At 49.5% G+C, this 13,209-nt stretch overlaps 1 protein-coding gene across 3 annotated transcripts in view; it reads left to right on the top strand.

The window, feature by feature from the left end:
* The window catches only part of LOC116970985 (guanine nucleotide-binding protein G(I)/G(S)/G(O) subunit gamma-7), a 263,738-nt gene that overhangs the window by 163,165 nt on the left and 87,364 nt on the right, over positions 1 to 13,209 (top strand). For 2 of the 3 annotated variants that reach the window (XM_033017739.1, XM_033017738.1), the window contains one exon: positions 1,330 to 1,365. The gene's annotated coding sequence lies outside the window, so the exon portion shown is untranslated. Of the gene's footprint in view, positions 1 to 1,329; positions 1,366 to 1,420; positions 1,547 to 13,209 lie in introns of those variants that run through there. The other variant, XM_033017741.1, reaches the window with a different exon arrangement.

The following is a 13,209-nucleotide window of genomic DNA, read 5'->3' as shown; positions in this document are numbered from 1 at the left end:
TTAATTACTGCTGGAATTTGCGAACTTCACTCAGTTGTATTACCAAGAAAGAAGATTTCCCAGTGCTTTTGTTTAGTAACTTCTTTGAAAATGACTTCAAGATAATTTATAAATACTCTGTGTGGCCTATCTATTGTTCACAGATATATTGAATAATATTGAAAACAGTCACACATCCAATGCAGCAATGCAAATCATCTCATTTATTTTCCTGCTTGCTGAATTAACTTCTAATAAATTACACTGATGCTGCATAACAAGTAGCATTGTACTGCACAAGTTCCAAGAGTCTCAAATGTTTTTAAGAAATCTTTAAATGGAGTTTTGCATTCTTTGCACGCAGCATTTACTCAGTCTGTTTAGTTTTTTTCAAAATAATTATTACAAAGTAAAATGACGCTAGAGCTAGAAGTTAGAATTTCTGATTTGACTCAAGAGAGTGGAAGAGGTTTACTTGACTTAATTGACAAGCTATCAAGATAACCGACCACAAGAGTTCTCATTCTAACATGAATCAGAAGGTCCCACAATTATGTGGAATAGTGAATTTTAGGTGAGGTTGGGATCAGGCTCAACTGTGACAGTTTTCTTTATCAAATAGTCATCGCTCACTTGATGAATTTGCAAACCGTTATGGAATTTTGCTGAAATGCTAAGAATGTCAAGGTAGTGAAAGAGAGAATGGGGATAATCTTAGATGAATATCTGTATTTAATATAATCCAAATTAAACCACGTTATTCCCATTCTCTTACCAATGCTATGTTTATATTCTGATAGGAAGGAGGTGCATTCTGAAACCTTCATCCCTCTGGGTCCTTCATCCCTTACAATTCACGGTGCCATATTCTCACCATGATCATGTAATTCTTTCTTGAGACCATGTCTAGGTTTTTGGGTGGGGAGGGAATGTAGTAGTGAATGCAGGATCTGTATTTCAGTAATATTGGGTTTAAACAACCTGGTGCATGATATGACCATCTGGAGGTGTCAGTTAGTTATGTTGGTATCCTTTTCCAATAATGAATGGAAATAAAAATTGAATAGTGGTAACGTTGTGAACTCAACTGATCCTGTATCGCAGTAAGTAAGATGTTTGAGAGCTTTTTTAGTAACAGTGATGCAGATGATCACGCGATATATGTGAGAATGACCGAGAATGGTTTTCTCCAATTCCTTCCAGTTTGGAGAAAAAATGCAAAAGGGAAGTGTTCAATTATATCAATGATTTGTATTAATCTAATATGAATATATGTATTGACAAATTAAATATATGTATTTTTCCAACAATGACAAAGGATTAACACATTTTCTCTAACTTTACTTGCAGACTGGACAGCACTTTCCCTGAAAACAAAAGAGAGAGGTATGGACTTTGTTATTGATATTATGTTGAACAAGTAAAACACTGACTTGCAAGCAGAGAAAATTAGCTCAGTCGGAACACAGCATACAATCACGTGCAGATATTCAGCATCGTCTGTGTAGGATGTGAAAGCTGCATTATTTGCTGCTGCTTGTCTTCCCCAGAACATATTTTACCACAGGTAAATTCTGTACCAGAGGAAGATGATGATAGTTCCTGGTGTCGTTGAAAACTGGAAATAATGCAATAGATTAAGCCATGAGAAGGACTGTTTAAAAAGCTTTGGTGAAATTCATAACTACTCACTTTCTTTCATTGAGAGTACATTCGTCAAGGTCCTGAAAATCTGTACATTAACCTTCTGAAATACCCACGTGATGAATCAGTCTGTAAAGTATCTAGTCATGCCTCAATTGTCTAAACTCCGAAAGTGTGACTAATGGATGACGCATTGAAAGGTCAACTTTTTGAATGAGAAATATTTTGCATGGAAGTTGGCAATTTTGTTCCTGGTAGTATCTCAGACATAACAGACTCAAAACTGCAACAGAATGTTTATGGAATATTAATTTACTCCATGTTTAGCAGTTAAAATCCTATCAGATTGGAAGATAAGTTGAAACTCTGGTCCTCAGGATTTTCTCCCCTTTTATGTCCTCCATGCAGTTTCCAATTCCATAACTTCCATATAAAACTAAAAATATCTTTCACTGAATTTATACAGTGAAATGTTACAATGTGCTTTCCCACTGGGTTAAGATATAACTTGGTAAAACTTATTGCAAGAAAAACTCCTAATAAGATGATGTATTTTCTAACATTGACACAGAATTGCAGTGCTCTGTCTTTGCACATGCATGAAATATATTTGAAAATCAGACATCTTCAGAAGCTGGAAATCTAGAATAAAAACAGAAAGTGCTGAAAACACTTTCCCAGGCATCGGGAAAGGGTAACATTTTGTTTTGGTCCAAGTCCCTTAATCAGAACTGGGAAAAGAGAAAAAGTCAGTTTTAAACTACACAGGTGGTTAGGTTGGTATGGATAGGACAAAATAAGTATTTCTGATAGGTTGAGGCCATGGTTGCTGTGGTGATATGCTGTTTTCTAAGCCATCAGGTTGATAGATTAAAGAGGGTAGATGAATAAATGATACTTTATTCTCACACGGAGAAAGAGGAAACAAATAGATACAAGAAAGGGCTATAATAGGCATTCCATATTTGTTGAAGAGAACTGAAACCATATGAATGTTGGAATGCCAAGCCGTTCAAGCAATGAAAACGAAACTGCAAAACAAATTTAATGCAAAACACAATTAGAGAACAAGTCCGTCATGATGCAAAAATTGATACATGGTGTTCCATTGCTGAAGTAGGATTAGGGTTGTGCAGGTCTGTTCAAGAACCTGATAGTTGCTGGGCCTGAACCTGGTGATGGGGGACTTAATTCTTCTGCCCGATGGAGCAGCAAGTAGAAGGCATGGCCCGGATGGTGGTGATCCTAGATGATAGATGCCACCTTCTTGAGGCGGTACCTCATGTAGATGCTTTGGAGAGTTGGGAAGGCTGTGTCCGTGATGGGCTAGGCTGAGTCTAAAGTTCTCTGCAGCCTCTTTGTTTCTGCGCATTGAATTGTCATACCAGGTCATGCTGCAACCAGTGAGAATACTTTCTACAGTGCATCCATGGAAATGTGTTAAGAGTATTCAGTGACTTTCCGAATCTCTTTCAACTTCAAAGAAAGTAAAGGCATTGGCGCACTTTCTTCATGATTAGTGTGGTTTATTGTCACATGTACTGTGGTACAGTGAAAAGCTTTTGTTGCGTGTTAACCAGTCAGCGGAAATACATGAGTAAAATCCAGTCATCCACAGTATACAGACACATGCTAAAGGGAATAACATTTAGTGCAAGATAAAAGCCAGTAAAGTCTGATTAAATATAGTCCAAGGGTCTCCAATGAGGTAGATAGTAGTTTAGGATCGTTCTCTAGTTGTAGGTAGGATGGCTCAGTTGCCTGATAACTGCTTGGAAGAGATGGTCCTTGGATCTGTTTCCACACTTCTATATCTCTTGCCTCATGGGAGAGAGGAGAAGTGGGAGTGGCCAGGGTGAGACTCATCCTTGATTATGCTGGTGGCCTTGCCGAGGCATCGTGAGGTGTAAATTGAGTCAATGGAAGGGAGGTTTGTTTGTGTGATGGTCTGGGCTGCGTCCACAATTCCCTGCAATTTCTTGCGGTCTTGGATGGAGCTATTCCCAAACCATGCTGTGATGCATCTCGATCAAATGCTTTCTATGGCGCACCTGTAGAAGTTGGTGAGAGTTGTTGGGAACAAGCCAACTTCCTAAGGGTTCTAAGAAAGTAGAGGTGCTTATGTGCTTTCTTAGCTATTGCTTCGAGATGGGTGGTCCAGTACAAGTTGCCTGTGATATTTAATCTTAGGAATTTGAAGCTTTCAACCATCTCCACTGCAGCACCATCAATGCATATTGGGATATGTATACCGCTTTGCTTCCTGAAGTCGATCACTATCTTTTTTGGCTTGTTGACATTGAGAGAAAGGTTGTTGACTTAATACCAGTCCACAAGGTTCTCAACCTCCCTCCTGTACTCCGTCTCATCATTATTTGATATCTGGTCCACCACAGTGTTGTCGTTTGCGAATTTGTAAATTGAATTGGATTTGTACATGGCTGCAGGGTCATGGGTGTACAAGGCGTATATAGCAGGGGGCTGACAACGCATCATTCAGATTCAGATTCAGATTCAATTTTAATTGTCATTGTCAGTGTACAGTACAGAGACAACGAAATGCATTTAGCATCTCCCTGGAAGAGCGACATAGCAAATGATTTAAATAAATAATAATAAGTGATAATAAGTGTCCGGGGGGTGGGGGGGTGATTGGCAGTCACCGAGGTACGTTGTTGAGTAGAGTGACAGCCGCCGGGAAGAAGCTGTTCCTGGACCTGCTGGTTCGGCAACGGAGAGACCTGTAGCGCCTCCCGGATGGTAGGAGGGTAAACAGTCCATGGTTGGGGTGAGAGCAGTCCTTGGCGATGCTGAGCGCCCTCCGCAGATAACGCTTGCTTTGGACAGACTCAATGGAGGGGAGCGAGGAACCGGTGATGCGTTGGGCAATTTTCACCACCCTCTGCAATGCCTTCCGGTCGGAGACAGAGCAGTTGCCATACCATACTGTGATGCAGTTGGTAAGGATGCTCTCGATGGTGCAGCGGTAGAAGTTCACCAGGATCTGAGGAGACAGATGGACCTTCTTCAGTCTCCTCAGGAAGAAGAGACGCTGGTGAGCCTTCTTGATCAGAGTTGAGGTATTGTGGGTCCAAGAGAGGTCATCGGAGATGTTGACTCCCAGGAACCTGAAGCTAGAAACACGTTCCACCTCCGTCCCGTTAATGTGGATGGGGGTGTGCGTGCCGCCCCTGGACTTCCTGAAGTCTACAATGAGCTCCTTGGTCTTCTTGGAGTTAAGGGCCAGGTTGTTGTCAGCGCACCATGCTGCTAAGTGCTGGACCTCCTCCCTGTAGGCCGACTCATCGTTGTTGCTGATGAGGCCAATCACCGTTGTATCATCTGCATACTTGATGATGGTGTTAGTACCATGTACAGGTGTGCAGTCATAGGTGAAGAGGGAGTAGAGGAGGGGGCTCAGCACACAGCCCTGTGGAACGCCGGTGTTCAGGGTGAGGGTTGAAGAGGTGTGCTTGTCTAACCTAACAGACTGGGGTCTGGTGGTTAGAAAGTCCAGTATCCAGTTGCAGAGGGAGGGGTCGATGCCCAGGTTACCGAGTTTGGTGATCAGTTTTGATGGTATAATGGTGTTGAATGCTGAGCTGTAATCGATGAACAGCATTCTTACGTAAGTGTCTCTGTTGTCGAGGTGGGAGAGGGCGGAGTGAAGTGCCGTTGAGATGGCATCCTCCGTACTCCTGTTCTTGCGGTAGGCAAACTGATAGGGATCCAGTGTGGGGGGTAGGCAGCTTTTGAGGTGTGCCAGGACCAGCCTCTCGAAGCACTTGGTGATGATGGGGGTAAGTGCAACTGGGCGGAAGTCGTTGAGGCTTGCCGCAGTGGAGTGTTTTGGCACTGGCACGATGGAGGTGGATTTAAGGCACGTGGGGACAACTGCTTGGGCAAGTGACAGGTTGAAGATGTCAGTCCAGACGTCTGTCAGCTGCGCAGCACAGGCCCTGAGCACGCGCCCGGGGATGCCGTCAGGGCCAGCAGCTTTACGTGCATTAGTCCTACTCAGTGCCACGAATACGTCGTAGGGGGTGAGTGTGAGGGGTTGGTGATCGGCAGGTAGCACAGCCTTGATGGCTGTCTCTAGATTGTCCCTGTCGAAGCGGCCATAGAAGTGGTTAAGCTCCTCAAGGAAGGAGGCGTCGCTGGATGTGGGGGTGGTGTTGGAGGGTCTGTAGTCCGTGATGGCCTGGATGCCTTGCCACATGCGTCGGGGGTCGGAGTTGTTGTTGAAGTGCTCCTCAATCCTGAGCTTATGGCAGTGCTTGGCCTTCTTGATGCCCCTCTTCAGGTTAGCCCTGGCTGAACTGTAGGCTCGAGCATCGCCTGACCTGAAAGCGGTGTCCCGTGCTTTCAGCAGTAGCCTGACCTCGCTGTTCATCCATGGCTTCTGATTCGGGAATATGGTCACCTGTTTGAGGGAGGTGACACTATTGATGGTGGAGTTTATAAAGTCCAGAACAGAGGATGTGTAGGAATCAATGTCCGTGTGGGAGTCAAGGGTGGCCTGGGCTGCAAACGCCTTCCAGTCAGTGTTTCCAAAACACTGCTGAAGTGTGAAGTCCGCTTCCTCTGACCAGACTTTAACTGTCCTCACAGTTGGTTTAACCCGTCTGATGAGTGGGGAGTACTTAGGGAGCAGGAACAATGAGACGTGATCAGACTGACCAAGGTGGGGGAGGGGGATGGCTTTGTAAGCTTCAGCCATGTTGGTGTAGACTTTGTCCAGTGTCTTGTCTACTCTAGTGGGGAAGGAGACATGTTGGTGGAATTTGGGGAGTACAGTCTTCAGGTTAGAGTGATTGAAGTCACCCGCAACAATGAAGGCTGCCTCGGGGTTGTGCGTCTGTTGATTGCTAATGGCATCATGGAGGATCATTTGTCTCCTTTCTTCACTGATCGGGGTATGTTGGTCAGAAAAATTACAGAGACGAGTGCTGACTCCCAAGTTCCATGAGTTTGATTATGAACTTGGATGGGATAATGGTGTTCAAAAACAGAGCTGTAGTCTATGAATAGAAGTCTGATGTAGATGTCTCTCTTATCCAGGTGTTCCAGGAATGACTATAGGGCCAGGGAGATGGCATCAGCCGTGGACCTGTTGTGGGGGAAGACGAACTGCAGTGGGTCAAGACTGCTTGGTAGACTGGATTTAATGCATTCCATAATTAGCCTCTCAAAGCATTTCATGATGGTGGATGTCAAGGCTACTAGACGGCAGTGGTTAAGGAATAAAATATTATTTTTCTTCGGCACCGGGATGACAGCAGTCTTCTTGAAGCATCCATGTGCTGGTCCCAGGACAGGTCATCCAAGATACTAATGCTCCGGAATTTGAAGCTGCTAACTCTCTCCACTATGCTGTCACCAATGAAAACTGGCATGTGGTATCCTGACTTCCCTTTTCTGAAGTCCCTAGATTTTGTTGACATTGAGTGAGAGGTTGTTGAAGCATCACCACTCAGCCAGGTGTTCTTTCTCTCTCGTGACTTACTGCACCATCCATGATTAGTCCAACAGCAGGGATGCTGTTGTATAGATGGCATTGGAGCTGGCCTTAGCCACACAGTCAAGAGTTTAAAGAGAGTAGAGCAGGAGACTAAGAACACAGCCTTGAGATGCATCTCCGCTGATGTTCAGTGAGGAGATGCTGTTACTGATCTGCACTGATTGAGATCTGCCAAAGCAGAAGTCAAGGATCTAGTTGCAAAGGGCTGTGCAGAAGCTTAGGTCTTGGACCTTGGTTATGAGTTGGAGGGGATAATCAGGGCTCGAAATTAGCGGTTGCCCGGTTGCCAATGGCAACCCACAGTCCCGTCGGGCAACCTAAAAGCCATGCTATTTTGCCCGGCTTGGCAAGCACCCGGGACACCTATAGTTTAATTCTGAGATGGCCCACTCTCTATCTTTCTCTCTCTGTCACTCTCCGTCCCAGCCCGCTATCCGTGTCCATGTCTCGGGTCTCCACCCGCTGTCCGTGTCTCGGGTCTCCGCCCGCTCCTCGTCCGCCGGCATGGCCGACCGCCTTACACATGCGCACAACCACGGCCAGCACCAAAGATCCTATAGCGAGGATCTTTGGCCAGCACATCATCGGCCGTGGTTGTACGCATGTGCCGCCCTGCACATGCACACTGCCACTGCAACTGGTCCTCGTCGGCCACTTTCTCCCTCCCTTTGCATGGTGGGAGATCTGGCTGCCATTGCTGTGCACTCGCCACGACCGCTGAAAACCAACGCAGAATCCCTCGCTGGAGCTGGAGTAACTCCCTGGAGTAACTCTTGCTTCTTGGTTTCCTTGTCCTCCAAAAATATTCGAGATGGAATTTAAACAGAATTTAAACACCACCACCAACCTCTGAAAAATAACAGCCTATTGCATTTTCGCAAAGACCGCTCCCTCCGCAACTCCCTCGTCAATTCTTCCCTTCCCTCCCGCACCACCCCCTCCCCGGGCACTTTCCGTTGCAACCGCAAGAAATGCAACACCTGTCCCTTCACCTCCCCCCTCGACTCCATTCAAGGTCCCAAGCAGTCGTTCCAGGTGCGACAAAGGTTCACCTGTATCTCCTCCAACCTCATCTACTGCATCCGCTGCTCTAGATGTCAGCTGATTTACATCGGTGAGACCAAGCGTAGGTTGGGCGACCGTTTCGCCGAACACCTCCGCTCAGTCCGCAATAACCTACCTGACCTCCCGGTGGCTCAGCACTTCAACTCCCCCTCCCATTCCCAATCCGACCTCTCTGTCCTGGGTCTCCTCCATTGCCAGAGTGAGCAACAGCGGAAATTGGAGGAACAGCACCTCATATTCCGTCTGGGGTCCTTGCGTACTTATGGCATCAACATTGAATTTTCCCAATTTGGCTAGCCCGTGCTGTCTCCTCCCCTTCCTTCACCCTCTAGCTGTCTCCTCCCACCCTCCCATCCGCCCGCCCTCGGGCTCCTCCTCCTCCTCCCTTTTTCCTTCTTTCTTTCCCCACCCCCCATCAGTCTGAAGAAGGGTTTCGGCCCGAAACGTCGCCTATTTCCTTCGCTCCATAGATGCTGCTGCACCCGCTGAGTTTCCCCAGCAATTTTGTGTACCTTCGATATTCCAGCATCTGCAGTTCCCTTTTGAACACTTTGGCTACTCCACTGCGATATCTCTTCAAGGTATGCCTACTTTGAAGAAGTTCTCCTCCTCTCTCCGGAGACAGTTTCACAACCTCCTCTCTAACTGCACACCTTCTGTGATCCCCCCTGCCCTCCAACTGTACGACCATACCCTTACCCAGACTCGATACTACAGCCACATTTGCTTCCTCGGGTCCTGCCTGCGCCATCATCTCATACCCCATGGCTTCCAGCTCCAGTTCCCTACCTCCCAGTTCGGACCCCAACCGGACCATCGGTACCGACTGGCTATCCACCGGCATACCCAGCAATTCTCCAACCGGGCACTGAGATCCACCCTGGTCGCGATGCGCCGGCACCAACAGGACCTCACATCGACACTCCCTGTACTTCAGGCCTCACTAACCCAGACCTGCAACGGACCCCAGCTGTATTTCATCCGCCGGAAGATCCACCTCTTTAATAAAAAATTCCTGGCCTACCTTAATTCCACCAAGGACCTTAAATTATCCCGACTCCAGGCCGCTCCCGACGCCTACACTCCGCGACTCGACCGCCCGCAGACTCCGGGCCCCAACCCTGGCCCGCATCGCCTGCCCGAGTCCCGCGACGCCATCTTGGCCACGAGGAGCGACTTCCATACTCACCGGGACGCCGCCTTCACCGACCTCTACATCGATGCCGCCGCCGACCCTCACCTGCCTACCGATGACGCCCAGCCTCGCAGCTTCAACGGTAACTTGGACTCGCTCCCCCTCGCCGATTCCTCCGACATCGCCACCCGACCCCAACTACCCGACAACGCCGCCGGACCGGGGCTCTCTCAACATGGCCGCCGCTACGCACCCGATTCATCTCGCCGCCGACACGCCGACCATCCGCCCACCGGGACCACCCACGCATCGCCCGCGGACCCCGACTTAACCACCACTGGACTCCGACCATCGGGTCCGGTGACCCGTGCCACTCGACTCCGACCATCGGGTCCGTTGACCCGCGCCGCTGGACTCCGACCATCGGGTCCGTTGACCCGCACCAATCCACCCCCCTCCAGCAACCCACAGCCGTCGCCTTACCTGGAGCCTGGACTCTGCACTGGGCCTGCAGCCTTCACGCTGCTTACTCCCAATCTCCTGGACTTAATTCCACCGGGTCCTAGCGCCCGTCTGCCCAGCCGTGCTAACCTCAGTGGCTGCTCCACTGACCCTCCCCCATCCCCCCCCAACCATGTCACACCCGCTCTTCCTCACCCACCTTACAGCCCTCTCTCCCCCCCACCCCCTGACCACCCACCACCCCTCCAACACCCACAACCCCCCCCCCCCCACACATCGCCCCGTCCCCAGTCTACCCACCTGCCTTCCTCTGGCCCCAACTCCCACCCCTGCCGGGTGTTCACCATCCCCCCCGACCTCCCCCTCTCCCCCACCCAACGGTCTGTCCTCAGCAGAGGTCTCACCTTTGTCCCCCTCCGTCCCCATCTCAATGAGTTCCGCGCCCACCATGACTTGGAGAGCTTCTACCGTCGTCTCCGCCTCACAGCGCACTTCCATGGGAAGGAGTCCTCGCCCCCTAATGATGACCCCTTTTCCCTTCTCCAACGCACCCCCTCCTCGTGGAACCCCCCTCAGAAAGTCCCGGCTCTGGAACTCTTCATTCAGAACTGCCGCTGCGATGTCAACCGCCTCAACTTCTCCACTCCCCTGTCTCACTCCAATCTTTCCCCCTCTGAACGCACTGCCATCGAATCACTCCGCAAAAACCCAGACTGGGTCATCAAACCAGCCGACAAGGGAGGTGCCGTGGTAGTCTGGCGCGTCGATCTCTACAAAGCTGAGGCCACGCGCCAACTCTCGGACACCTCCTCCTACTTACCCTTGGACCATGACCCCACTGACGAGCACCAGGCCACCATTTCTAGCACCATCACCGACTTCATCAATTCCCACGCCCTACCTGACCAAGCCTCCAAACTCATCGTTCCCCAGCCCCGCACGGCCCGTTTTTACCTTCTCCCCAAAATCCACAAACCCGGCTCTCCCGGCAGACCCATTGTCTCTGCGTGTTCGTGCCCCACCGAACTCATCTCCACATATCTTGACTCCATCCTATCCCCCTTGGTCAAATCCCTCCTCACCTATGTTCTAGACACCTCAGACACTCTCCGCCGCCTCCACGCATTCCACTCTCTGGGCCCTCACCCCCTCATCTTCACCATGGATGTCCGGTCACTCTACACCTCCATCCCCCACCAGGATGGCCTCAGAGCCCTCCGGTTCTTCCTCGACCAGAGGAGCAACCTATACCCAGCCACTGACACTCTCCTCCGCTTAGCGGAGTTGGTCCTCACCCTCAATAACTTTACATTTGACTCCTCCCATTTCCTCCAAACACAAGGCGTAGCTATGGGCACACGCATGGGCCCCAGCTACGCCTGCCTCTTTGTCGGGTACGTTGAACAATCCTTGTTCGATGCGTACCAGGGCCCCATCCCCGACCTCTACCTCCGCTACATTGACGACTGCTTTGGTGCCACCTCCTGCACCCACACACAACTGACTGACTTCATCCACTTCACCACCAACTTCCATCCGGCACTCCAATACACCTGGACGATTTCCGACACTTCCCTACCATTCCTTGACCTCACCATCTCCATCGCAGGGGACAGACTCCTGACCGACATACATTACAAACCCACTGACTCACATGGCTATCTGGACTACACGTCTTCCCACCCTGCCCCCTGTAAAGACTCCATCCCCTACTCCCAATTCCTCCGCCTACGCCGCATCTGTTCCCAGGATGAGACATTTCATACCAGGGCATCGGAAATGTCCTCGTTCTTCAGGGAACGGGGATTCCCCTCCGCCACCATAGATGAGGCTCACACCAGGGTCTCATCCATACCCCGTAACACTGCTCTCTCTTCCCATCCCCGCACACGCAACAAGGGCAGAGTCCCTCTGGTCCTCACCTTTCACCCCACCAGCCGGCAAATACAACACATAATTCTCGCCATTTCCGCCACCTCCAACGTGACCCCACCACTCGCCACATCTTCCCATCTCCCCCCATGTCTGCCTTCCGCAAAGACCGCTCCCTCCGCAACTCCCTCGTCAATTCTTCCCTTCCCTCCCGCACCACCCCCTCCCCGGGCACTTTCCGTTGCAACCGCAAGAAATGCAACACCTGTCCCTTCACCTCCCCCCTCGACTCCATTCAAGGTCCCAAGCAGTCGTTCCAGGTGCGACAAAGGTTCACCTGTATCTCCTCCAACCTCATCTACTGCATCCGCTGCTCTAGATGTCAGCTGATTTACATCGGTGAGACCAAGCGTAGGTTGGGCGACCGTTTCGCCGAACACCTCCGCTCAGTCCGCAATAACCTACCTGACCTCCCGGTGGCTCAGCACTTCAACTCCCCCTCCCATTCCCAATCCGACCTCTCTGTCCTGGGTCTCCTCCATTGCCAGAGTGAGCAACAGCGGAAATTGGAGGAACAGCACCTCATATTCCGTCTGGGGTCCTTGCGTCCTTATGGCATCAACATTGAATTTTCCCAATTTGGCTAGCCCGTGCTGTCTCCTCCCCTTCCTTCACCCTCTAGCTGTCTCCTCCCACCCTCCCCTCCGCCCGCCCTCGGGCTCCTCCTCCTCCTCCCTTTTTCCTTCTTTCTTTCCCCACCCCCCATCAGTCTGAAGAAGGGTTTCGGCCCGAAACGTCGCCTATTTCCTTCGCTCCATAGATGCTGCTGCACCCGCTGAGTTTCCCCAGCAATTTTGTGTACCTTCGATATTCCAGCATCTGCAGTTCCCTTTTGAACACCTAGCCTATTGCATTTTATCTGTTTATTTATTGTGTATATATATATGGTCTGTGGTATATAGACACACTGAACTTTTATCTCCTGTTCTGTATTATGTTTACATATTCTGTTGTGCTGCAGCAAGCAAGAATTTCATTGCCCTATCTGGGACACATGACAATAAAACTCTCTTGACTCTTGACTTGGCCTTAAACAAAAAAGGTTACTTGGGGAAAAAAAGAGCGACCTTAAATTTAATTGCTCTGGTTGGGTACCTATAGTAGGGTGAAGACTATTCTATGCTTTAATTGTGCGGCAGAACTCCATGGAGCAGCCAGCATCTCTGGATAGAAGAAATTGGGTGACGTTTTGGGTGGAGACCCTTCTTTAGATTTCCTCTGGTTTTAGTGTTTTAGTTTAATTTAAACATACAGCGTGGAAACAGGCCCTTCGGCCCACCGAGTCCACACCGACCACCGATCATCCGTACACTAGTTCTATCCCACACATTAGCGACGTAAGTCAAGAGTCAAGAGTGTTTTATTCTCTCATGTCCCAATGAAATCCTTACTTGCAGCAGCACAACATAATATGTAAACATAGTACTCTGTAAACAATGTTATAAACGAGAAAACAAAGTGTATATTTATA

Source organism: Amblyraja radiata, chromosome 3 (genome assembly GCF_010909765.2).
Source record: "Amblyraja radiata isolate CabotCenter1 chromosome 3, sAmbRad1.1.pri, whole genome shotgun sequence".
Lineage (NCBI taxonomy): Eukaryota > Metazoa > Chordata > Chondrichthyes > Rajiformes > Rajidae > Amblyraja > Amblyraja radiata.
This window is presented reverse-complemented; position numbering and strand designations above follow the sequence as displayed.